Below are 25,561 nucleotides of genomic sequence, written 5' to 3'. Positions count from 1 at the left end.
CATACACTCTGGATTTAAGCTGAATGCAGTTACTGATTGGGTTATTGCCTTCCTTTATGGAAAGGATGGGTATGTTCTATGTATTTCAAGATGGGTGCACATGGGCATTTTTAGGGTTAAAGAGGTGGATTGTAGGGCTAGGCACAGTGACTCATATCTGTAATCTCAGAACTTTGGGAGGCCAAGGAGAGAGGATTGCTTGAGTCCAGGAGTTTGAGACCAGCTTGGGCAACATAGTGAGATCCCCTCTCTACAAAAAATTAAAAAATTAACCGAGCATAGTGATGTGCATCTGTAGTTCCAGCTACTTGGGGGTCTGAGGTGGGAGGATTGTTTGAGTCTGAGAGGTTGAGGCTGAGGTGAGCAATGATTGTGCCATTGCACTTCAGCCTGGGTAACAGAGCGAGATCTTATCTCAAGGAAAACAAAAAAAAAAGAGGTGGATTATGGAAGAAACACCTAGTTTCCTCACTGTGTCTTCCGCAGTGATGTAGCCTTAGACTTTTGACTGGGCATAGGGCTTTTCAGAATAAAGATTACATTACCCAGTCTTCCTTGTAACTAGGGTTAGTTATGTCACTCAGTTCTGGCCAATGGGCTATAAAGACTGTGTGTGTGCTGTGTTCAGGAAGTGTCCTTAAAAGGACTTAGACCTTTCTCCTTTCTTACTGGTGGGAATGTAGATAGATTCACCATATCAGCCTTGAGCCATTACTTTAGACATTTACATGAGAGAGGAATACAGTTCTTTCTTTTAGAAGTCATTTGCTTTGTGTTTTCTTTCACTTGCAGTTGAATCCAATCCTGTAAGGGGACGTTAAGACAGAAAGCACACTAATAGGAGAATGAAAATGTCTATTTCCCAGGTTGCTCAATTTCAACATTTTATACCATTAAGGACAATGGTCACAAAACTGTTTCTCAGACCATTTCCCCCCCATTTTTTAAAAGTTTTATTTTGTTTTTAATTGACACAATAATTGTACATATTTATGGGGCACAGCGTGATGTTTTGATACATGTATACATTGTATAATGATCAAATCAGGAGAATTACCCTATCCATCACCTCAAACACGTCATTTCTTTGTGGTGAGAACATTCAAAATTGTGAGACCTTTTCCTTGGAATTCTTGCATAGATGGTTTGACATCTTGCTTTGGAAAGTGAGGATAGCTGACACCTATTTTCTAGGTGCTCTAGAGGAGTCAGAAAGAGTTCTATTTTAACATCCTGTTATAATCATGTATAAAAACTAATAGTTCCAGAAAATGCACACTATAGTTAAATGACAGAGTGGGTGTTATAGACTACAAATGCTCAAGGAATATAGAGAATGGATACATTATTGTAGGCTGGATTCGTTAGAGAAGTTTCTGAGGTGTAACAGACTTGAAATGGAGGGAATGAAGGTCTGTGATAAAAGATAAGAGAGTGTGCCAGGTGTGCGTGTATGTGTAGGGGTGAGGCAGTTCAGACTGCACAGGTAAAAGCACTGAAGTAGGAATGTGCATAGTTCACACGGGGCCCTTTGTTTGGATCTTTATAGTTCTTGGTGAAACTTGATCTCTATCCACTTCCTTGATTTTTCTTCTCCTTTGTCTTCCAGGGTTGATTTATGACTGCAGGATGGTGTCTTGACCACCTACTACCTTTATTGATGGAAAGTAACACCCCTCAAAGAACCTTCCATGTATTTATGGGTGTTTCAGGAATGGAAGACACCACTGTCTGCTTTTCCCAAATTCATTCTCCCATCCAACCCCAACACCAGTACATGTCCCCAGTCCAGGTATTTCCCTGCTCACAGACCACAGTTTTGTTTGGGAATCAGGCAGCTGCATTGTTAAGGAAGCTTAGACCCCACTCACATAAAGAGAGATCGTCTTATTCCTGTAAGCCAAGCAAGGGAATCTTGTTCCCCTGTTCTGTGGTTGGTAGAGGAACTTGGCATGTAGTACAATTCTGGCTCTTGAGTTGCAAGGAGGACTGGAGAAAGAGGGTGCTGCTTCTGGGAAAGTTATCTTTGCCAGGGATACAAGGAAGGGGTGTTCTGCCTTACGTGTTGTGTGAGCTTGTGATGCCTAAACCATCCACAGTCATCTCGCCACCATGAAGGGACAGCCTGAGACAAAAGCCAACATGCCTGGGAGGGCAGAGCAGAAAGACAGAAAGTCCCTGGGTCTTTAATGGTGTCATTGGATTGAGAACCACCCAACCCTGAAATTACTTGACTTCCAGACTCTTTGTTACATGAGAAAATAACCCCTTTTTGTTGCTTAAGCCATTTTAGCTTGGTTCATTTTTATTTGGTGGATTTGCCAGAGTGCTGCTCCCTGTTCAGAAACGGCCTCAGTTCTTCTCCCATCAAGGGTGCTATTTGGCAGCTTCTGCTCCTCATACCACCTGGACAGAGGCTACCAGGGCTCCTCCTGCTGGGGAGCCCTTTGCAACCACTACATTGACCTCAGGGGAAACAGACCCAGCTGTTACTGTTGACACTTAATCATAAGCATGGGATCAGTCTTTGCAGGAATTATCACTTGTAATTCCAGACAATGCAGCAGAGCCTGGGATATAACTTTTAACAAGACTTCACGGAAGGATCGAGGTTGATGGAGGGGGAGTGCATATGCACAGTAGCTTGCAACTGAGGCATGCATGGCTCAGGCCATTTTTAGAGTGTCTTGGTAGCCCAGCTCCCGGTCTTATTGCTGCTTTGTCTGGGGCAACTTAGCTAACACCTCGCCCCCTGCTCCCTGTATTCTACTTCCGCCCCCGGAGAGAGTAGAAAGATTTCCCTCACACTAGTCCTTGGGCTGTGCAAACTGTGGTCCAAGGACTGGCAGTATCAGCATCACCCAGAAAGTTATGAGAAATGCAGAATCATAGTCCCTGCCCTAGACTCAGTGAAATATAATCTGTATTTTAATAAGGCTTCTAGGCAATTTGTAAGAACATTAAAGTTTAAGAAGTTATTCTAGTCTAAGACTTGCCTCTCGCACCTTAATTTCCTATTACAGATTTGAACTCTACCCGGGAGGACTGACTATGGGGACTTTTTTTTTTTTTTTTTTTTCAGGGAAAACTCCACCCTCATAGTGATTGTGGACTTTTGGGCTCAACAAGATACTTACACAACCCCAACACCACTACATAGTCTCAAATCCAGGCTGATCAGTTTAGAAAAATGCTCACTATGTGACATAAAAAGCCCAATCCAGGTAGGGGTTAAGCCTGTTCCTTTTTTTTTTTCAGTTTTTTTAAAATTATAAAAGTAACATTAAAATATTAACATTTAAGACAAAAGTGAATTTTATATAAGTTAATATTACCTTCTCATCCTTCTCCACATACATATATATTTAATTTTTACATATTTGATTTAATATTTAATGATTCAATTTTATATTCTACATTTGTATTCAATATTACACTGAGACAGGCTTCCATTCTGTTATTCTTTTTTTCTTTCCCATAGCCTGTATTTGCTCATTCTTACATCACTGAGATAATTAATGTTAAAAACTTGATTCACATTTTTGCATACCTTTCTCCATCCTCATGCAAATATATGCACACATGTATATGCCCTTTTTTTGGGGTCAGTTTCTCTTTTCTTACAAAATAAATTATATTAAGCATTTATATCAGGTTGGTTTTTTCCCCCCTTAACCATTATGGCAGGCTCTCCAGGTCAGTAGGCACAGAGATAACTCCTAATAGCTGCATAATATTCCTTAGTATGGATGTATTATAACTGATGCAACTGTTTTCTCTTACTAATGAACATTCAGGTTGCTCTGGTCATATGTTTCCTTACACAAAGGGTCTTATGTATTCCATAATTTTACCTCTAAAGACAGATGCCTGTAAGTATATTGCTGGGTCAAAGGATATATAGGTTACAGTAAGCTAACTGCTGTAACAAATAGACCCTAGAATATATCATCTTTCAAATATAATAAAAGTAAAATAGTCCACATTAGTTCCAGGTACTCAGAGGTCTCTGCTACACATAATCACTCTGGGGTTCAGGCCACAGGAGCTTGCTACCTTTGACAAGTAAATGTAGTGTCATAACTGAGCTAGGACTCAGTTGTCTCCTACAGAAGAATCTGGAAAATGTAGTGTAGGTGTGCTCAGAACAAGAGGAAACAAGTTTTTTGAATAGTTAGTTTGTGCTACAAAGGGTCAATGAATATTTAATTTAAATATCTATTACCAAGTTGCTTTTGCAAATGGTGGTAACAGTTTACATTCCCACTAGCAATATGTGAAAGAGTCCGTAATCTGGAATCCTTGCCAGTGCTGGATGGTATCATTCTTTAAATGTTTCCAAATCTATCGGATGAATAATTGTATTGCTTTAATTTGCATTTTCTTGATTATTACTGGTTGTCTTTTCGTAAGTTTAACAGTCATCTGGTTAATTCATTTCTTTCCTACCTGTTCTATGTTCTTTTGTCTCCTTTCTTGCCTTCTTTTGGATGATGATGATGAGGATGAGGATGATGATTGTTATTTTTGAGACAGAGTCTCTGTTCTGTTGCCCAGCCTGGAGTGCAGTGGAATGATCTCAGCTCAGTGAAACCTTGTCTTCTCAGATTTAAGCAATTCTTGTGCCTTGGCCTCCCGAGTAGCTGGAATTACAGGCGTGTACCACCCACGCCTTGCTAATTTTTATTTTTGGTAGAGACAGGGTTTTGCCATGTTGGCCAGGCTGGTCTTGAACTCCTGGCCTCAAGTGATCCACCCACCTCAGTCTTCCAAAGTGCTGGGATTACAGGCGTGAACCACCACGCCCAGCCTGGATTATTTTTTATTATTCTATTTTCACCTCTTTTAGTCTGCTAATCTTACATTTTGTTTTTGTACTCTTTTAGAGGTTATCCTAGAATTTAAACATAGCTCCTAGACTTTTGAAAGTCGAATGTAATGTTTCAGGTTGGGTCTCCCAGGAGACAGACTTTGAGGTGTAGTTATTGTTCAGAAGGTTTACTGGGGAAATGTTCTTGGCTTAACACCAGTGGAAAGGAAGGAAAGGAAGCAGGTTTGTTAAAGGGAGAAGTTGGGTTGTGCTGCAATTAGAGTGAAAGACTAAAGTGCTCTCCAGGGAACCTTGGAAGTGGGGATGGCTTTTCAGCATTGTCTTGAGTTTGGGTGAGGGGCCAGGCTTTTATATCCACACATTAAGCAGTTATTGGATGTAGGCTGCCTTGGGAAGGAGGCATGTCACTGGGCAAGGTGGCCCTTTTCAGCTGATGGCAACTCATAAGGAGAGGTGACAGCTGAGGGAGTAAGTCCCTAAGTCTTGAAGGGGAGGTCTGACTGGCACGGGTTAGATTACACCACATGTAAAACAGTACTTTTACCTCCACCCAAGCAATTCAAAGACCTTAGAACACTTTAACTTCATTTGACTTCTGATTTGTATTACTATTGTCATTTATATTTTTTCTGTGTATATTTTAACTCCCTTGACATGATTATTATAGTTTTTACATTATATATTCTTTTATGTTTACCCACATACCTTTTCTGTGGCTCTTAATTCTTTCTGCATTTCTAAGCTCCATTTGAGATCCTTTTCATCTTCTCAAAGAACCCTCTTTAGAATTTCTTTTGGTACAGATCTACTGGCAATACATTATTTCAATGTTTCTTTATCTTAAAACATCTTTATTTCACTCTTTCTCTAGGGATATTTTCACCGGTATAGACTTCCAGGCTGGCAATTATTTCCTTTCCTCTGAAAATGACATCATATTGCCTTGATTCTTGAAGTTTATTTTCTCTGGATGTAGAATTCTTGGTTGATAGCTTTCTATTCCAGCACTTTCAGTGTTTTACCAATGTCTCTGGTATCTTAGTTTCAAGTGAGAAGTTCGTGATATTTTGAATCATTGTTTAGCCGTGTGTTTTGTATTCTTTTCTCTGGTTGTTATCAAGATTTTCTCTTTATCTTTGGTATTCAGCAGTTTGAGTCTGATGATACTGATGTCATTTTATGTGTGTATGTCCTGCTCATGAATCACTGAGTTTCTTGAGTCTGTAAATTTATGTGTGTCACTAAATTTGGAAAAAATTGGAAATTATTTCTTCGTTTTTTTACGTCCTATTGTCTCTTCTTCTTCTTCTTCTTCTTCTGGGATCCAGTTATATGTATGTTGGACATTTTGATATCGTCCCACAGGTATTCAAAGCTCGTATTCTTAGCTAGAATCTGCCTTGTGGTTTTGTGCTTTGGGTGTTACCCAGAGATTTGGGCTGTTTAAACACAGAAATTGTGGTCATTCTTTCTGACTGTATCCTTTCTGAGACTTCCCTCTCCCTTCCAGTGGCTGATTATCATGAACTCTGTCTTCTGCTTTTTTCAAGCCAGTGCAGTAGAGGTTTGCTGTTGGAGTTCTATCAGAACTACAGTGTGCAGCACCGACTTTGGCCTACACTCAGGCAAAATACTGTAAAAATGGTCAACTCACCCCATGCTGTTCCTTTTTTTCAAGTGTCTACTTTCTTTCACAATTTACCTGTGTTTGTTCACTTTCCAATGTCATCAGGTTTTTATTTTTTCTAATTTTGTCCAGAGTTTATAGTTGTGATATGTGGGAAATCTGGGTATGGTAGCAGCTACTTTACCATATTGGAAGTGGAAGCTCAGCTGTTCTTTTTTTCAGCACTTTGCAAGCATCATTCCTTTGTCTCCTGGCTTTGTGAAGCATGTTCACTATGTACTGGTTTCAGTCTCAAGGAAGAACTCTAAACACTGCACTAGTTTCAATTCACTTGCATGAATCTGGTAACACAAGAAATTAAGTGAAGCAACCTTTTTACTCATAGATAGGCAGCAGAGGGCAATAGAAACCTAGGATTCATGATGAGCTGGTTCCCTAAGGCTCAGGAAAGCTGCCCAGGGAGGATGGAGTCTCCTATGCATTTATCCCACTTTTCACCACAGCTGAGGGTGCCTGAAAATGTGTTCCACTTTGGGTTTTATACCAGAGGAGACTGGACTCACTGTGCTAAAGTGTTGCAGGAGATCTTGTTCCAGGAGGGACTGGAACAGAGCCCAGGCTCTTCTGTCTAGTTCTTCCTTATCTCAGGCCGTTGCAATACCAGCATATTCTATAGTTATTCTAGAGAATTGTAAGGGAAAAAAGAAAGTAAGAATTGGTCACCAATGTCATCTGGGGACATGTCCAGCAAGCTTCAGTTATTTCTGTTGGGAATTCAGCTGTCAGTCTTATTGTCACTCTATTAAAGGTAATGTGTCCCTCCACCGCTGTCCCATCTGCTTTTAGGATTTTCTCTTTTTCTTTGACCTTCAAAATTTTACTGTGTTTATTAAGATTTGGATTTCCCACAGCCTGGCTATTTTCTTCTGGCCTATCTTCCATATAACCATTATCTTTTAACTGCTGCTAAGCCCCACTCTTAAATTTTAATTGTTGTATTTTGTATTTTGTTGTATTTTGTGTTTTTTGTTCTATTTGTTGTATTTTCTGTTCTAGCATTTATACTTGATCCTTTTAAAAAAGTTTACAGTTTGATATTTTCCATTTCATCATATAGTATCTTGAACAAGTTAATCTCAATTGCTTTATAATCTGTGAAACTCAAATGTCTTGATTTTGTGTTAGTCTGTTTCTATTGTCTATTCTTTTCTGTTGGTCTTTGGTTATTTGATCTCATCTCCTAGCATGCTTAGACATGCATATAAGAGCTGTAGAGCTAATTTGAAGTTCCGTATGATGTTACATTTTTCCAGAGGACCCGTTTTGTGTCTGGCATGAAGTTAACCCAGGGACAGATCACCTTGATCAGACCTGGGATTGAGATGATTGGAAGGTAGGCTTCAGATTTTGAGGTCGGATTAATTTTTGTTCAACATTATGTCTAGGGTATAGCCAGTGGGAGTCCCAACTGAAAGCATAATGTGGTTACCAGGGCACCTTCTCTTTGGTGATCTCGGAACTCCAATTTTTGCTTACCTCCCCACCTGAGACTGTCAATGCTCTGTCTAGTCTTTCAGCTGCCACTTTCTGCTCAGGCTTTCAACCTTTTAGCTATTGCTTGGAAACCTGTGAACACCAAGAGGGCAAAAGCAGTGATGAATATTGGACTCAATTCTCTGCAGTTTTCTGTCCAGGAATGTGGCTCCTCAAGTCTTCCTCAGCTTGGTAGGTCTCTGAAGCCAACAAATACATTTTAAAAAGTATCTTGTCCAGGTGTTCTAGTTGTTTTCAGTGGGAAGGTGAGCATTTAACAAGCATTGCCACCATTGCCAGAAATGAAGATCATCAGTTTTTTGGTTTTTTTTTCTCATGAAGGGGTTTAGTGTCATGAAGGGATTTTTTTTTTTCTCATGAGGGATTTTTACATGAGAAAAAAAATTTGTTAATTTTCAAAGCTTATGAGAACAAAAGAGAGTAAAAAGGAGAAGACACAGGATGATTGTTCCTCAGTATCCTTGGGCAATTGGTCCCAGGATCCCTGCAGATACCAAAATCTGTATGTGCTTAACTCCCCTACATAAAATGGCATAGTATTTGCATGTAGTCTATGTATGAACATCTTCCTGTTTACTTTAAATCATCTCTAGGTTATTTAGAATACCTAGTATAATGTAAATGCTGTGTAAATAGCTATTATACTATATTATTTTACAGTTTGTATTTTAAACAATAATTTTTCTTGAATTTTTTTGAGCCTTGATTGGTTGAATGCACAGATGCAGAACTCATGAATATGGAGGGCTGACTGTATACCTTCAATGTCCATGAATTGCATCAACATTTTATTTTATGAAAATATACCTCTGCTTTATATTATTTCTCTGCCAGCAAGGTATTGCTGTTTTTATGTGATCCTTTATAGCATAGGGGAAGGCTCTAGAATCTTACTATTGTATATAAAAGGGGAACAGTTCTCACTGCAGGGTTCCCATGTGGGAAGAATAAAGTAGCCATCAGGCTAACAGCTTTCCTAGCATGGACTGCTGTAACTGCGTAACTAGATCTGATCTGTCATAACAACTCAAGTCATAATGCATCTCCTACAATGGCTGAGTTGTTTACAGGATTTTAGTTTGAGGTAGCAGAGGTTGTGTTCACGGCAGAGGAAAAGGTCATATGTATTCCCAGCCCAAGTGGCCTAATTCCTTATCACCAGGCATGAGACTCAGTGATCACGGCAGAGCTACCACCTTCGCTGTGACACCCCTGTCACACCCTGTCTGCTTATCCTATCCATCCATAATCCTGGACTCCCCTGCTTTTGGCTTCATCTACCTATTTCTTCACCCTTTCATTCTCCCACCTGTTGCCTTTTGCTGCTAAACCCACATCTTCATCCCCTTAGTTCCACTGCACAGACCCATGCCTATGTCAGGGAGAGAGAAGGGAGCAGGGTCTCAAGAAAAACAGTGTGTGATAATGAGGTGCACAGAGCGCTTGTGCCTGTGATGTCTTCATTAGAAGGAACATAGGGGAAGACCTGGGGGCATAACAAATCTTGGGCTTCCTCACTGCAGCCTGCAGGTGACATGACAGTGATCTTGTCGATTGCATCAGCAGCCTTTAGGAAAAGTATAAAAATGTTCTCACTAGCAGATTAATAGCTTCTTCAGCTTCTCTATCCCTCCTCCTGTTTAGAGGTTAACTGTGAAAAGTTAAGAACCCTTTAGCAGGCTTTTTGGAAAATCCAGACTCTGGGATACTCAGAACAGTTTGGTTTCTTTAACAAATAAATTGCAAGGGAAAATATTGAGGAAGATCTATAGATGGAAAAAAGACAGAAAAGAAATAAATCAGTTGAAATGTATAGGCATTATTTGGATTCTTATTGAAACAAATACACGGTTAAAGTAGTATGACATTTATTAGACAAATTAGAAATTTAAACATTAACTGGACATTTGATATTAAAGAATTGATATTAAGCTTTTAAGTGTGATAGTGATATATAGTTAGATCTTGCAAATGTGAGTCCTTTTAGAAACACATAGAAAATATTGATGGATGAAATGAAATAATTTTGGGGATGGGCTTTGAAATAATAGGATTGGGGAGAGTGGGTGGGGGTCTAGGTGAAACAAAATTGTCCACGAATTGATAGTTGTAGAATCTGAATAAAGAGAACATAGGGGTTTGTTATACTATTTTGTCTACTTTTGCGTATCTTTGAAGTTTTTCATAATAAAAAAAATCTCTGTATTTCTGGACAACTTTGCAGAAAGAATCCCCAACAACTAATAATACAATTCAAAACTCTGTCCATCCCATTTGCATAAGAGTCCCCAAATGAGGTCTCTAGCATAAAGAAGATTCCAGGTCTAAAGAGCATAGCACATATTGTGGGGTGGATCTTCAATTTTGCAGAAAATGTGTGTTGGCCTGGAGTCTATTCTCTTTTAGGTTTAGTGCTTGCAAGAGATCATTCAGATTATTCTATTTGTGTGTGTGTGTGTGTGTGTGTGTGTGTGTGTGTCTAATACCTACTTCAGTGCCTTTGAAATGTGGTTTCACCACATGCTACAAGATTATCCCCCTTGTTTATAGAAGAGTCCTGGTCCTGAATATTCCAGACAGAGCATCAGTGGATGAAATGGAGTTTCATAGGATTTGTATTCACATAGATAATATTAGCTGAATCCATACTTGGTGTCAGGTGTTAAAGTTAGTATTTTACATGCAGTATTTCCCTGAAATGTTCACAATTACTCTATAGAGAATTATACTTTTTTTTTTTTTGAGAAAAGAAAATGGAAGCTTAGAGAGTTGACATAACTTCTCCAAGGTCACAAAAATAGAAATTAAGATACAGAACCAGCTGGGGCTTGAAATCTAGGTTGCTTGACCCCTAAGGCTGAACTCTGCCATGAATTTTATGGTACTTCAGTTTATTGCAGATTAAATTAACTGATCCTGGGAAACATAGGCAAAGGTTAAAAAAAAAGGTTAAAATAAAAACAAACGAAAAGCCAAATGCCAAAGCTCTAAAGACATCTTCAGGTTTGCTAGAATTTAAAGGTATCTTATGGGGATGGGCCAAATGAAGTGGTTGCCATTCTGGGAGTGACCTTCCATAAAGCTTTCTGGATTCTGCTTCAGAGGACTTCACAACTGCATGTGATACAAATATTTTCTTCTCTTTCTTGACCATTGAAGGCACAGGACAGATGGACTTTCCTGAGCCACAGGAGTTTGCAACCCTGGTGATGACTTGAGACCTTGTTTTCCACGGGTGCTGTTACACTGCTATTGGAAGAACACCAGGAGAGGCTCAGCTTCTTAACAGACTGTCAGCGTAAGGCTTTCTCCTGGGCATGAGACAGTGGCCAAGGTGAGTTTAGGAGGGAAATAGAGCAGCCTTTTGTGAAGGGCTCCAGTGTCTCCTAGGTTAGCTTCATTTTCCAGATGGTTGGGGACACATAAAGCCTGGGAAAGACAAACTGCCCTCCATGGTGGAGGTGGGAGGAATTTTGTAATGCAAATAAAGCCCCAAGATGGAGAATAATTTAAATACATCCCATCCTAGAAAATTCTCTAAGGCTTATTTCACAGTGCTCCAAGTATGCTCATTATTTTTGAATTATTTCCGAGGGACCTGGTAGAAGACTAAAAGAAGCCTGTAATTATGTGACTATTGCCGTAGGATGTTGGTTTGTCTATGAACTTGCAGTCTTGGATAGTGATACCATTGAGAGGAACTCTAAAACTGGAGCTAGCCAAGGTCAAAATCACTTGGAAATATGCACCATGCTGGAGTGGCTGCAGAATAGACTTCAGAAGGAGATACCCATTCCAAAGACCTAGTATGTGAAATACCTGCCATAAAGTATATCAGCTGTTTGTTGCTGTCTTGAGGTCACTGGACTAGAGTCAAGCACCAGGGGTAAAGAGAAGGTCATTTTCTAAGAAATGCTCAGATCACTATGGGGAGCAACACTCATCAGCAAATGAAATTCTGTTGCCCCATAAACTGTTTGTTGGCAGAGGCTCTTCCTCCAAGGGGTGGAACTAGAGACTCAGAACTAATACTCACTCTCCTCCCTGCTCTTGGTATCCAGCTGTTTGGCAGGGCACCTGTTCACAGGAACCCCAGTGATTTCTCTAGAGAGCAAACTTTAGGAGGGCAGTGGGATTTGCTCTTTTTTTTTTCCCACCAGAGAGAGGGAGATGAAAAATCTCCTAGGGATTCTTTCAGGATTATTAAGGTGAAAGTTTGAAGCACTGCCTTTACAAGATGGGACTCTCTACAAAATAATTCTGTTATTAACAGTGATTCTGGGTGCTTCTTGGTTCTCTGACTCCTCCTTTAATGTGTTTACTCAGAGGAGAATTCAGAGAGTATATTTCTTCCTTCTTGCCACCTTTTAGTTTTAGTTCAATTGCTTATTTTGCCCAATGACTGGTACCACAGAAGAAGAGTTATTTATTTATTTATTTATTTATTTTTATTAAGATCTTTAAAAAATTTATTATTATACTTTAAGTTCTAGGGTACATGTGCACAACATGCAGGTTTGCTACATATGTGTACATGTGCCATGTTGGTGTGCTGCATCCATTAACTTGTCATTTACATTAGGTGTATCTCCTAATGCTATCCCTTCCCCTTCCCCCACTCCATGACAAGCCCTGGTGTGTGATATTCCCCACCCTGTGTCCAAGTGTTCTCGTGTTTCAGTTCCCACTTGAGTGAGAACATGCGGTGTATGGTTTTCTGTCCTTGCAGTAGTTTGCTCAGAATGATGATTTCCAGCTTCATTCATGTCCCTGCAAAGGACATTAACTCATCCTTTTTTATGGCTGCATAGTATTCCTTGTGCATATGTGCCACATTTTCTTAATCCAGTCTGTCATTGATACACATTTGGGTTGGTTCCAAGTCTTTGCTATTGTGAATAGTGCTGCAATAAACATATGTGTGCATGTGTCTTTATAGCAGCATGATTTATAATCCTTTGGGTAGATGCCCAGTAATGGGATGGCTGGGTCAAATGGTATTTCTAGTTCTAGATCCTTGAGGAATTGCCACACCGTATTCCACAATGGTTGAACTAGTTTACAGTCCCACCAACAGTGTAAAAGTGTTCCTATTTCTCCACATCCTCTCCAGCACCTGTTGTTTCCTGACTTTTTAATGATTGCCATTCTAACTGGTGTGAGATGGTATTTCATTGTGGCTTTGATTTGCAGAAGAATACAGGTTTAATGAAAACAGAGCTTTTAAGAGAAGTTGTGAATTTGTCTGTTTGTGTGGACTATCCCATAACTCTGCCTGGGTCTCTTGAATTCATATGCAAATAATTTATCGAGACAGTGCTCTCAGGAGAACAGGTAAGGAAGTGGAAGAACCAGGACAGGGAACAGGAAGAAGCCATTCACATTGCTTTGGCTGTATAACAAATTACCCGTAAAACTTAATGGCTTAAAACTATGGCATCACTTACTTTGCCTGCAAATCTGCAATTTGGGCAGAAATCCATGTGTACAGCTTGTTTCTGCTCTAGTTGGCATCAGCTGGAGCAGCTCAAGGACTAGGGGTAGGATTGTATAAGAGACTCATGCACTCTTATGTCTGGTGGTGGAGTCTGGCTGTAGGGTGATGCCTCAGCTGGGGCTGTCAGCTGGAACATCTAAATGTGGCCTCTCCACAGAACATAATATTGAGAGAAAACAAACGTGGTAAAATGATACCATTTTCAATATGATACTGCGTATAGAAATTTAATAAACAGCCCACTGTTATTTATTTACAAATCCATGTATAAGTAGTAAAAGTATGAAACTATGACTAGATACACAATAAGCTCAAAATAATTATATCTGGGTGACATGGTTTGGGTATGTCCCCACCCAAATCTCATCTTGCATTGTAATTCCCACAATTTCCACGTGTTGTGGGAGGAACCCAATGGGAGGTGATTGAATTATGGGGTGGGACTTTCCCGTATCATTCTCATGAGATTGAATATGTCTCACGAGATCTGATGGTTTTATAAAGGGGAATTCCCCTGAATAAGCTCCCTTCTCTTGTCTGCCATCATGTGAGATGTGCCTTTCACCTTCTGCCATGATTGTGAGGCCTCTCCAGCCATGTGGAGCTGTAAGTCCAGTAAACCTCTTTCTTTTGTGAATTGCCCAGCCGTGGGTATGTCTTTATCAGCAGCATGAAAACAAATACACTGGAGAATTATAGAGGCTTGAACTTCATCTGTGATATTTTATGTGTCTAAGAAAGATCAGAATCAAACATGATAAACTATTAACATCTGTTATGTGTGGATGAAGACTCTTTCTCCATACTATTTTTTTCTTTTTTTACTAATATACAGACAGGGTCTTCCTTTGTTACTCAGGCTGGTTTTGAACTCCTGAGCTCAGGCGATCCTCCTGCCTCTGCCTCCCAAAATGCTGGGATTACAGGTTTGAGCCATCATGCTTGGATCAAATTTTCTTCTTATAAAGGAAAATTGGGGAAATAAGCACATCTTTTCAATTAGGGATGTTTACATTTGTACTACCTAAAAAAAGGCAGTAGTGTTGACGTAAAACAAAACAATGTAGAATGAATTAAAAAATATGAAATAATGGAGTGTAAGGAAGTTAGAAATGAGTTGGAGGTTAGAAATTTGTAATGAAGTTATGCAGGGTGGTGCACAGATACTACAAAATAAAACTTTTCTTGGATATGGAGGGAAATAAGATAAAGATTAAAACGATGTGGGGTAGGGTAGAGATGGAGGCCAGAGGAATGAGAAGAGGGAACATGACCATTGGTGCTGTTGAGGAAGAGCTCACGCTCCATATTGCACAAAAGGGGCCATCAGAGATGTAATAAGCAGAAAGTTTCCTGAGGCAAAGAAAGTCTTGAATGTAGATGGAAAGGACTCACAGAGGTCCTGATATGGTCCAAGAAAAGAGGTCTACCCTTAGACTCCTCCTGTGTCTTTTGAATTATGAGGCTAAAGAAAGCTCTTTAAGCATCTGGGTTCAAAATTAGTCTACAAAGGAACAAAATCAGGCTGGCCTCAGAGTTCCCCTNAAATTACCCGTAAAACTTAATGGCTTAAAACTATGGCATCACTTACTTTGCCTGCAAATCTGCAATTTGGGCAGAAATCCATGTGTACAGCTTGTTTCTGCTCTAGTTGGCATCAGCTGGAGCAGCTCAAGGACTAGGGGTAGGATTGTATAAGAGACTCATGCACTCTTATGTCTGGTGGTGGAGTCTGGCTGTAGGGTGATGCCTCAGCTGGGGCTGTCAGCTGGAACATCTAAATGTGGCCTCTCCACAGAACATAATATTGAGAGAAAACAAACGTGGTAAAATGATACCATTTTCAATATGATACTGCGTATAGAAATTTAATAAACAGCCCACTGTTATTTATTTACAAATCCATGTATAAGTAGTAAAAGTATGAAACTATGACTAGATACACAATAAGCTCAAAATAATTATATCTGGGTGACATGGTTTGGGTATGTCCCCACCCAAATCTCATCTTGCATTGTAATTCCCACAATTTCCACGTGTTGTGGGAGGAACCCAATGGGAGGTGATTGAATTATGGGGGTGGGACTTTCCCGTATCATTCTCATGAGATTGAATATGTCTCACGAGATCTGATGGTTTTATAAAGGGGAATTCCCCTGAATAAGCTCCCTTCTCTTGTCTGCCATCATGTGAGATGTGCCTTTCACCTTCTGCCATGATTGTGAGGCCTCTCCAGCCATGTGGAGCTGTAAGTCCAGTAAACCTCTTTCTTTTGTGAATTGCCCAGCCGTGGGTATGTCTTTATCAGCAGCATGAAAACAAATACACTGGAGAATTATAGAGGCTTGAACTTCATCTGTGATATTTTATGTGTCTAAGAAAGATCAGAATCAAACATGATAAACTATTAACATCTGTTATGTGTGGATGAAGACTCTTTCTCCATACTATTTTTTTCTTTTTTTACTAATATACAGACAGGGTCTTCCTTTGTTACTCAGGCTGGTTTTGAACTCCTGAGCTCAGGCGATCCTCCTGCCTCTGCCTCCCAAAATGCTGGGATTACAGGTTTGAGCCATCATGCTTGGATCAAATTTTTCTTCTTATAAAGGAAAAATTGGGGGAAATAAGCACATCTTTTCAATTAGGGATGTTTACATTTGTACTACCTAAAAAAAGGCAGTAGTGTTGACGTAAAAACAAAACAATGTAGAATGAATTAAAAAATATGAAATAATGGAGTGTAAGGAAGTTAGAAATGAGTTGGAGGTTAGAAATTTGTAATGAAGTTATGCAGGGTGGTGCACAGATACTACAAAATAAAACTTTTCTTGGATATGGAGGGAAATAAGATAAAGATTAAAACGATGTGGGGTAGGGTAGAGATGGAGGCCAGAGGAATGAGAAGAGGGAACATGACCATTGGTGCTGTTGAGGAAGAGCTCACGCTCCATATTGCACAAAAGGGGCCATCAGAGATGTAATAAGCAGAAAGTTTCCTGAGGCAAAGAAAGTCTTGAATGTAGATGGAAAGGACTCACAGAGGTCCTGATATGGTCCAAGAAAAGAGGTCTACCCTTAGACTCCTCCTGTGTCTTTTGAATTATGAGGCTAAAGAAAGCTCTTTAAGCATCTGGGTTCAAAATTAGTCTACAAAGGAACAAAAATCAGGCTGGCCTCAGAGTTCCCCCTAAGAAAGCTCTTTAAGCATCTGGGTTCAAAATTAGTCTACAAAGGAACAAAAATCAGGCTGGCCTCAGAGTTCCCCCTAGAGAACTAAAGAAGCTGATGCCCACCTACAGAGTTTTGAAGGTTAAGAATTGGGGATGTCACAACCCAAGAATTGCGTTAATTTGTGAAGACAATATTAAAAATTCTGCAATATGCCAAGCTGTACACAACTGGAAAAATTACTCAAAGTTTTACTCCAGCCAATTGAAGGATTAAGGACTTGGAAATCATTATGTAAAAAGATTTACAAACAGCTTTTTATTCTGTTTAGATTCTATAATAAAAAATCTAATTATATTAGGTATTTTCAAATGGATTTATAACCCAGGGGCAAAAAAAGCTAGGGTCTATAACCCTTCCATTAGTTGTTGTTGTTGGTTTTTGCTATTTTCCATTAGTTGTTATTGTTGGGTTTTGCTATTTTTTCAGAATCAGGAAATACTTTTTTTTGGGTAATATTCCTTACCTCATGGGTCAGATGGAATCACCTTCTACTTAAAACAATACAACCTACTTCCTTTCTAGTACAAAAAAAGGGCCTGCAATATTTAAATGACAGGGCATTGTGTTTGCAGAATTACTAAACGCAGAAAGTATTTTTTTATCCCTCCATTGAAACTGATTTTTATTCAGCAATACAAAAAAATTGCATTGACAAAGAACTTGAGTAATAATTTTATGCTTCTTAGAACTCATTTTGAATGACCTGAGTATACAGGGTTTTTTGTAATTATGAAAAATGAATAACCTACCAGTGGCAGATATAATCTGTGATTAAAACCTCTTTATAACATCTTCCAACTAGGAATTGTGAATGACTCTTCTTGGGTTAATTGTACTTAAAATCAGAATATGTAATATAATCTTAACCATGTTAAATTATGCATAGAAAAAAAGTTTAAAGAAATAAAATAGTAAATGAGGATATCTGAGTCATGAGATTCTGGGTGATTTTAATTTCTTTGTGTATTTGTATATTTATAATAAACTGTATATTTCTTGTCACAAAAATGAATGCTATTATGAAAATCAGCATGTACAATTTTACCTATGCCATATGATAAAATTATGTGAATATTACACATGAGGAGAAGATTGAGGGGGTAAACTGTTGTGTTAAATGAACAAGACAAGTCTTTGGATGTTAGAGCTACAAATGATTTATTTTCCTTTTTTTTTTTAAGACTATATGTGTGGCAAGACTATATATTTCTTTCCAATTGAAAAAGTTCTTTATTTTACAAATATACAGAAATAAAATATATTTTATCCAACATAGCAATGCTAAATGGGCATATATAGGAAAGGTATACCATATTTTCTATTTTTAACTCTTTAAAACTCCAGCCGGGCACGGTGGCTCACGCCTGTAATCCCAGCATTTGGGAGACTGAGGCGGGTGGATTGCCTGCGGTCAGGAGTTCGAGACCAGCCTGGCCAACATAGTGAAACCCCGTCTCTACTAAAAATACAAAAATTAGCTGGGCGTGGTGGCAGGCACTTGTAATCTCAGCTACTAGGGAAGCTGAGACAGGAGAATTGCTTGAGCCCGGGAGGCAGAGGTTGCAGTGAGCCAAGATTGTGCCATTGCACTCCAGCCTGGGCGACAACAGCAAAACTCCATCTAAAAAAACCAAAAAACTGTAGCCCTCTCCTCTTGCCAATAAGTTGCTTTTAAAATCAATGGCAGTCCAAACAGTGGGCTAATACAATAATTTTAACACAAATAATTATAATGAAGATAACATAATATAAATAAAATAAATAATAAAGCTCATTTTAATAAACATTATTATTTTAAGTGAAATAACTACAATGAAGTTAGTACTTTTAAATACAAGTATTACAATGAAACAGAAGATCTGAATTTTGGACTTGAAATTCTAAACCACAGGGTTTTAGAGAAGAAAAGGCTTCTGAGTTGAGATTGTATTTAACTTCCTTATTTGATGGATAAGGAAACTGAGTGGGGAGAGGCGAAATGAGTAGCTCTGAGTTTCACATTAATTTGCACTTGAACTCAGTTCCAGACTCCCTGCACAGTAATTTCTCTTCCCATAACCATGCTCCTAGTGAGGACTGCCTTTGAGTGTGGATGCAGAGGAGAGTGACATATGCAAAGGTGAACAGAGACTGTTCACCTGCCCATCTTCCTATGCAAAATAAAATGGGGAGTATTTTTGTGTTTGCAATTATGCGAGGCACCATTTGATTCTCATGTCATAGCTCCATGGCTAAAGCTGCTTGGTGACCATCTTGAAAGGAGGCAGAAAATCTCCAATGCTGTCCTTGCTCAGATTATCACTACAGAATTTCACTGGAGGAAAATCTATGAACATTCTGCTGAAAGTTAAGTAGCTTCCAGTATTAAACTATCAACATGTATTTAGTTTTTCTTAACTACTTTCTAGATTAAAATCAGTGCAAAATTTACTTCAAAAGATATTTCAGGTTTTATGGAACCCACTAGACTTGCAAAATGATTTTTAAAAATTGACCAAAGAACCTATCTCTGTATTCTAGAGTCTGGAAGACAAGAAAGAGAAGAGTGATGAAGAAAATGATCTTACGGGCATGGCAGTGGTGGCCTGGTGCTAATAATGATTTCATTTGCAGTGGGCAGGCGTCCAAGGGTATTCTGGGCAAGTCTTATTTCCCAAGGCAATGTATTCTAGTCTTACGAGAGCACTGTAGCAATTTTTTTTGAGATACATTTGAGATTGGACTCTGGCACAAAGTTTTTCTCAATATGAAGCAACGTAGTGACATATTAGCTGGAATTTGAGGCTCTCCTTTGATGCAGAAGTGATCAGATTTACCGTTTCCACTAGATGGCATTAGAAACTTCTGAAGCCATGAACTAATTACTAGTCACCTTTGTTAGACTGTAAATTACACCTGCAGGTTTTAAGAGGTAATTGGCAATAGACTGTCTGGTGTGTTTTAACTTTGATGCCAGGTACATGGTTAAGACATTGGTATCAGATCTCACCCTTGACATAAATATCTTCTGGGATTATCAGAATGTCATTCCACATCTCATGTTCCAAGCAAGAGTTTTGAAAGCAACATATACCCTCCCTCACTGTAAATCAAAACCAAGTAATACCAGCTCCTCTTATCCTAGCTAGGCAATCAGTTTAGGGCAAATTTATTAGGTAGAAAGGGTAAACGAAAATTTGTTTTCCCAGCATGCAGAGAATTTTTTTTGTTGGTGTGTTTTGCCATATTTCAAACATGAGGGAGTGAAAACAACAACAGAATCTGAAGATTTATCAGCTTCTCTTAGTGGTGGTTTTAAGAAAACTGGGTAGGTTTTTAAATTATACATGAAAACGTCCGGGATCTAGAATGGATACATGTCCCAGTGTTTCTGAAAAGTCTTTGCCCCTTCAGCTGCTGTGTGTAGCTAAACCAGGAAACGGTAGGTTCGGTGTGTGCATGTGCGAATCTTTTTCTTTTCTCAGTGGTGTGTTTCCGCACCTGCCGCTGTCGCCACTACCACCATTGCCTGCTCCCTAGCCTGGCTTTCATCATTTCTTCCTGTTGATTGGTGTCACCTCACATGCTTAGAATGTCTGCCTGTCTGTTCAGAGTGTGAACACATTCCTCAGAATGCTGATCTGTTCGTTTCACACCAGTGTCAAAATGACTTATTAAATTCGGCACCTCCTGATACTCAGTGGCTGATGTGTTGCTGTCCAAACAGTAAATGACAATAAGCATATGCAGCTGGTGAGCCTAGCAAACTCATTTAATTTGATAAAAATGTCACTGCAACATGCTTTAAATCGCTGTCCTTTTCATCATTGCTAATTGCTAGCTATAGACCTTTTTTCCTATGCTTAATACAAGTGTTAGAATACTACCCCTTCCAGCCTGATTAAGAATTAAAAAAAATGTAGAATTCCTTTTCAGTGGCAGCATTATTTCATCAAGAGATGGATTTTGCTCTTAATTAGCCAACATGCCACTAGGGAAGCTTCAGAGTCATGGGTGTGAAACAGCCTCAAGCAGGAGATCAATCTAAAGGAAAAAAATGGTGGCTGGGGAATAATTGGCAGCTCCGGTGAACGTGGGCTGGTTATAACAGTGACAGTATGTTCCAGTGGAATATCACAAACCTCTCTCTCCTATTTCCAACTTGGCACATTTCAAGCTCAACAAAAGCTGAACAATATATCCCATGGTTATTTATCTATTGTTTTATATTTTTTTCTTGCTGCTTCACTGAGGTTTTTTCATGTGTTGGCCTGACAATCTGGACATTTCTCCGGAAAGGATTAGGGGATTAAGAAGGAATACAAATTCAAAAAATAATAATCCTTCAGTAGCTTAGTGCCTAAAAACAGATCTGGAACTGATCCATACACCAGAATCAGGCAAACCTGCGTTAATTTGCTAAACCCAAAGTTGATTTAACACCCCCACCACCCGCCACCCACATACCCATACATTGAACTCAAACTTTTTCAAAGGATGTGCACCAGATTGAACAGGGACTGTTTTATTATACAGGCAAAATGGAAAAAAATTGCAACATAATCCCCCTCCCCGCCAAGCGAACTGATACTTAAGTTGGTTAAAACCTACATTTTTTTCTTTTAAAATAAGCTTTGTGGGTGGAGTCTGACTTCTGGAGCAGGTAAGCTCATAGCCACACAGGCCATCAGCCTCTCTGCCCACCTATTTGCACCTCCTCCCAGCAGGAGGCTTTATCTGGGATTTGACTTATGCAAAATGGAATGAACAAAGGAGGGGAAATTTGCCTCTCCTCCTGATATTCTTGTATTTCAGAGCTTGATAGCCTTTGCTAGAAATGGAGCATGGATTCTGGATTAATGTCTACTTTATTTATGTGGTTGAATGTATATTTTTCAAGTTGCTCATTGAGGAAAACATAATCATTTTGGTGCAGATTCCAAGTGATGTCCCCAGTCATCTTCTGTAGTCTTCCTGCTGTGATTGGCCCATCTAAATAAAACAGTTAACCTAATTTTAAATACAATTTTGCTTTGACTCCCCGTCTATATCTAAAGTAAGGAGGGACATTTTGAGCACTAGGCAATCACAGACTGCCAGAGGTCATTTCGTTTTCTCCTGCTTGTGTGCTAGTGATACCTTTACCTCTGGTGTATAAAAAAGAAATGTCTTTGTGGTATTTCCAGGAAGGCCCATGGAAGCTCTTTTTGCTTAAATTGAGCAATGCTACAGAGCTCATCAAAATGAAGAGGGCAATGGGAAGTCTGGGTCCTGGCTCTGAACTCTTCTGGATCAACATGTCTCCACCTGGGCAGTTCCAAGTGAGAAGAACCAAAAGTTCTGTGCCTTGGTCAACATGGGGGCGGGGTAGAGGTACCATCAATCATATTAGTGCTCCCAGTAACTGGCTTGGGGTGTTGATGAGAGTGTGTGTCCCATGCCTGGCAGGTACATAGTGGATGGCTCACCAAGAGGCCCTCTGATTGACATACTGGGACAGAGGGGACCCCCCCAGGCTTTCCTCCCACCTGGGGCTCCCCCAGTCTCAGCTGCAACTCCATTTTTCATATCTTGCTTTACAAGGTCCATTTCAAGTAGGTTTTGAGCCCAGCTTAGTAAGATAGCATATTTACATCATCCTGAACCCAGGGGTTCTCCAAGTTTTGGCCTCATTGTAACCCCAGCTCTCATTTATTGACTGCAGAGACTTTTCTAGAATTACTATATTTATTCCTGAAACAAGCTAGATGATGTTTTTACTGACCACATAAAAGTTTTCTTCTCTCTTGCATAAGCAATGTATACATATATATAAATATATTCTCTTCACTTGCCCTTGCCTAGTTTAAACCTGCTTCCAGAAGAGTCCACCCTTGTGCCTTGGCCTGTGTGCCTCAGTCTACAGTTTTGTGTACCCTTACACATACAGCCAGGGGCCTGTAGAAATCATCCGGAGTTGTCAGGGTGGGTTCTTTTTCCCAAATGTGAATGGTATTACCCAGTATGTGTCATTCCATGGCTTGCTCTTTTAACTACATGCTGTGTCTGGGAGCTGGCCATGTTGTTCTGTGGAGAGATGGTCATTCCTCTGAAGAACTGCATGGGCTTCCATAAAATAAAAAGAGCAGAGTTTGCTTAGCACTTTCTCTTCATTTCGGAGACGATAAAACAGGGGCCAGGAAGGTTAAGTGACTGATCCAAGGTGTTCTAGCTACTAAGCATTAGAGCATGGGTGAGAGCCCAGGCTGGGCTGACTTTCCTGCATGCCTGGCTCCCCCCATATCATCAGGTTTCCTTGCCATACTGCCTTCTTTCTCCTCTCTGCACTATTTTCTCATCTGCTTTACTCTTGAAGCTACATTGGGCTTGAGGTTCACGTTTCTGCCACGAGTGTCCTAATTCCTGGGGCCAGATCTATACTGATCCAGAAAGTACTTGAGGATGAACATTTTGAACAACATTTTACATACAGGCAGGGGTTGTCTTTCAGCATTTTAAATATTTTATTTCATTTTGCTAACCAGGTAGTTTAAACGCTTGTGCTGTTGTAACCTTACAAATCTTTTAAAGAATTTTTTCCCCAGCAGGGTCTGCTTCCTATATTTAACAGGAAAGCATGTAGGAGGGATGTGGGAAGCAATTGCTTGGGGGAAATGTTGCCCTCACATACATGAATATGGCAGTCACAGTGGTTCCTAAACAAAGGTTTATGGTGGTATCGTGGGTCAACAGGAATTTCTGTTTGTGAAATGGCTGCAACATCAGAATGGGAGGATAGGCTGAGTAACTCAGCTACTTTCTAAATGAAAGAGCTTTTATCCTCCCCAAAACCTTTCACAGTATTTGAGACTCAGTGGCTAGTTCTAAAGAGGACCCGTTCTTGAAAATGGTCCATTTAGCAGCAGTTTGAGAAGTCGTCAGCGAGTACTCATGGATGGACTATCTCAGAAAAAAAGAATATTGTTAAAAAAGCCCTGTTTGTAAATTCTGTTTACCCATGGAATGAACTCATTTTTGCATCTCAGTACCAAGATTTGGAACTTCACATAGATGTATTTGAACATAAAATTTTAAAGCCATTGTTGCCCCAGCTATGTGCTATAGACCCCCCCACCGACCACCTGGTTAGTTTTCTGAGAGTTTCTGCGGGAAAGGTTTACAATGGCTGGTTCCTGGTTTGATGTCATATCGATAAATTATGGTGCTTTAAACAGATGTGATCTCACAGCATAGAATTCTTCAGGGTAAAGCTCGTGAAAAGGTTTTTTCCCCTCTTGGTTTCACTGTAGTTTTGTTGTTTGGAGGTTTTATGTTGTTCATTTAGTTCCCTGGCTATTGGGGTTTTATAGTCGTATTTCCTTTGTTTAATATAATTTCTTTTTCTCTTTTAGCTGTTTTTGTTAGGGCGCCCAGAGGCTTCAGTTATGAGTGGCTGTAAAGTAAAATATATTATGATTATTACAATGATAAAGTATACGCTTTTAAGAGTCTGCTTATATTGACCCATATATTCTCTTTTTTCCTCTCTCCAAGATACATACAGAGGCACATTGGAAATGCAGTAGAAAATGGCTGCAGATTTAAAACCAGAAGTTAAGAAGAGTGAACCCGAATGTATAGCAAGAGAGCTTCAGGCTGGACTGGCTTCCAGCAGAAGTGGGACTGGAAACCTTGGATTCTGTTGCCTCTTCTCTGTGACGTGGGAAAACATGTCAGTATCTGAACTTGAACTTGGTAGTTACTGCTAATTTCCCAACCCTTTCCAAGCCACGTAACTCCCCTGGGGCTTAGTTTTCTCATCTATGAATTGAGAGATGGTATGTTTTTCATCACGAGGTTGCTATAAAGAGATAATGTGTGTGGAAGCACCAAGCATGGTCCCTGGCATACAGTAGGTGCTCAATAAATATGAACTGGAGTACACATGCACTCTGCTCCCTCCTGCCCCCTCATAGTGCCTGGTCTGGCTCTGGGCTCCCTGGGATATGGTAGGTTACCAAAGCGGGCACTAAGGCATGTCTACCTGTGGTACCTTATTACCTAGGTTTCCCATGCTACCTGCTTCATTCTAGTCACAGATTTCAGGCTTCGTTCGAACAGAACTTCACTTCTGCTGGCTGTCATGCTCAAAAAGGGAATGATGACCACTCAAGCATGATATGATAGTGATTTATGAATGTCATTCCTCCAGACAGCATTTGGATTATTATAGGTTTTGCTTTTATTTTATTTGGCACTAAAAAGGCATTGAGAGCCAAAGGGAAGTCTCTTTAATGGTGGGATTTAGGCGCTATAGCACATTTCTTTATGGAAGGGGAGAAAGATTTTCATCCTGAAACCCTCTGTGTCATACCCCATAGGTCGATGCTGAGTCTCTCTCCTCATACTGATCTCTTTTTGCACTGGGTTGAAATAGTGTCCTCCCCAAATTCATGCTGGAACCTGTAAATGTGACCTTATTTGGAAATAGGGCTACTGCAGATATAATCAAGTTAAGATGAGATCATATTGGATTAGGGTGAACCTTAACTTCAATATGACTGATATCCTTATAAGAAGAAGGACATTAGGCCACAGACGTAGGCTTAGAAGGAGTCAGGCTATTTGGAGACAGCAGCAGCACTAGGAGTGAAGCATCTATAAGCCAAGGAATGACAAAGTTTGCTGGCAACCACTAGAAGCTGGAGGAGGCAAGGGAGGATTATCCCCAAGAGCCTTCAGAGGAGGCATGGCCTGGGCAACACCTTGATTTTGAACTTCTAGCTTTTAGGATTTGGAGATAATACACTTCTGCTATTTTAAGCCACCTAGTTTGTGGTCTTTTTTTTTTTTTTTTTTT

The 25,561-nt window shown here is 39.7% G+C and overlaps 1 long non-coding RNA gene across 1 annotated transcript in view; it reads left to right on the top strand.

The window, feature by feature from the left end:
• The first annotated feature begins 11,178 nt into the window (after positions 1-11,178).
• LOC108540800 (uncharacterized) overlaps positions 11,179-25,561 on the top strand; it is a 23,285-nt gene continuing 8,902 nt past the window's right edge. The window contains exons 1-2 of the long non-coding RNA XR_001888769.1: positions 11,179-11,346; positions 24,256-24,433. This is a non-coding gene — a long non-coding RNA (uncharacterized LOC108540800). The remainder of the gene's footprint in view (positions 11,347-24,255; positions 24,434-25,561) is intronic.

Source organism: Rhinopithecus bieti, unplaced genomic scaffold, assembly GCF_001698545.2.
Source record: "Rhinopithecus bieti isolate Rb0 unplaced genomic scaffold, ASM169854v2 scaffold_19018, whole genome shotgun sequence".
Lineage (NCBI taxonomy): Eukaryota > Metazoa > Chordata > Mammalia > Primates > Cercopithecidae > Rhinopithecus > Rhinopithecus bieti.
This window is presented reverse-complemented; position numbering and strand designations above follow the sequence as displayed.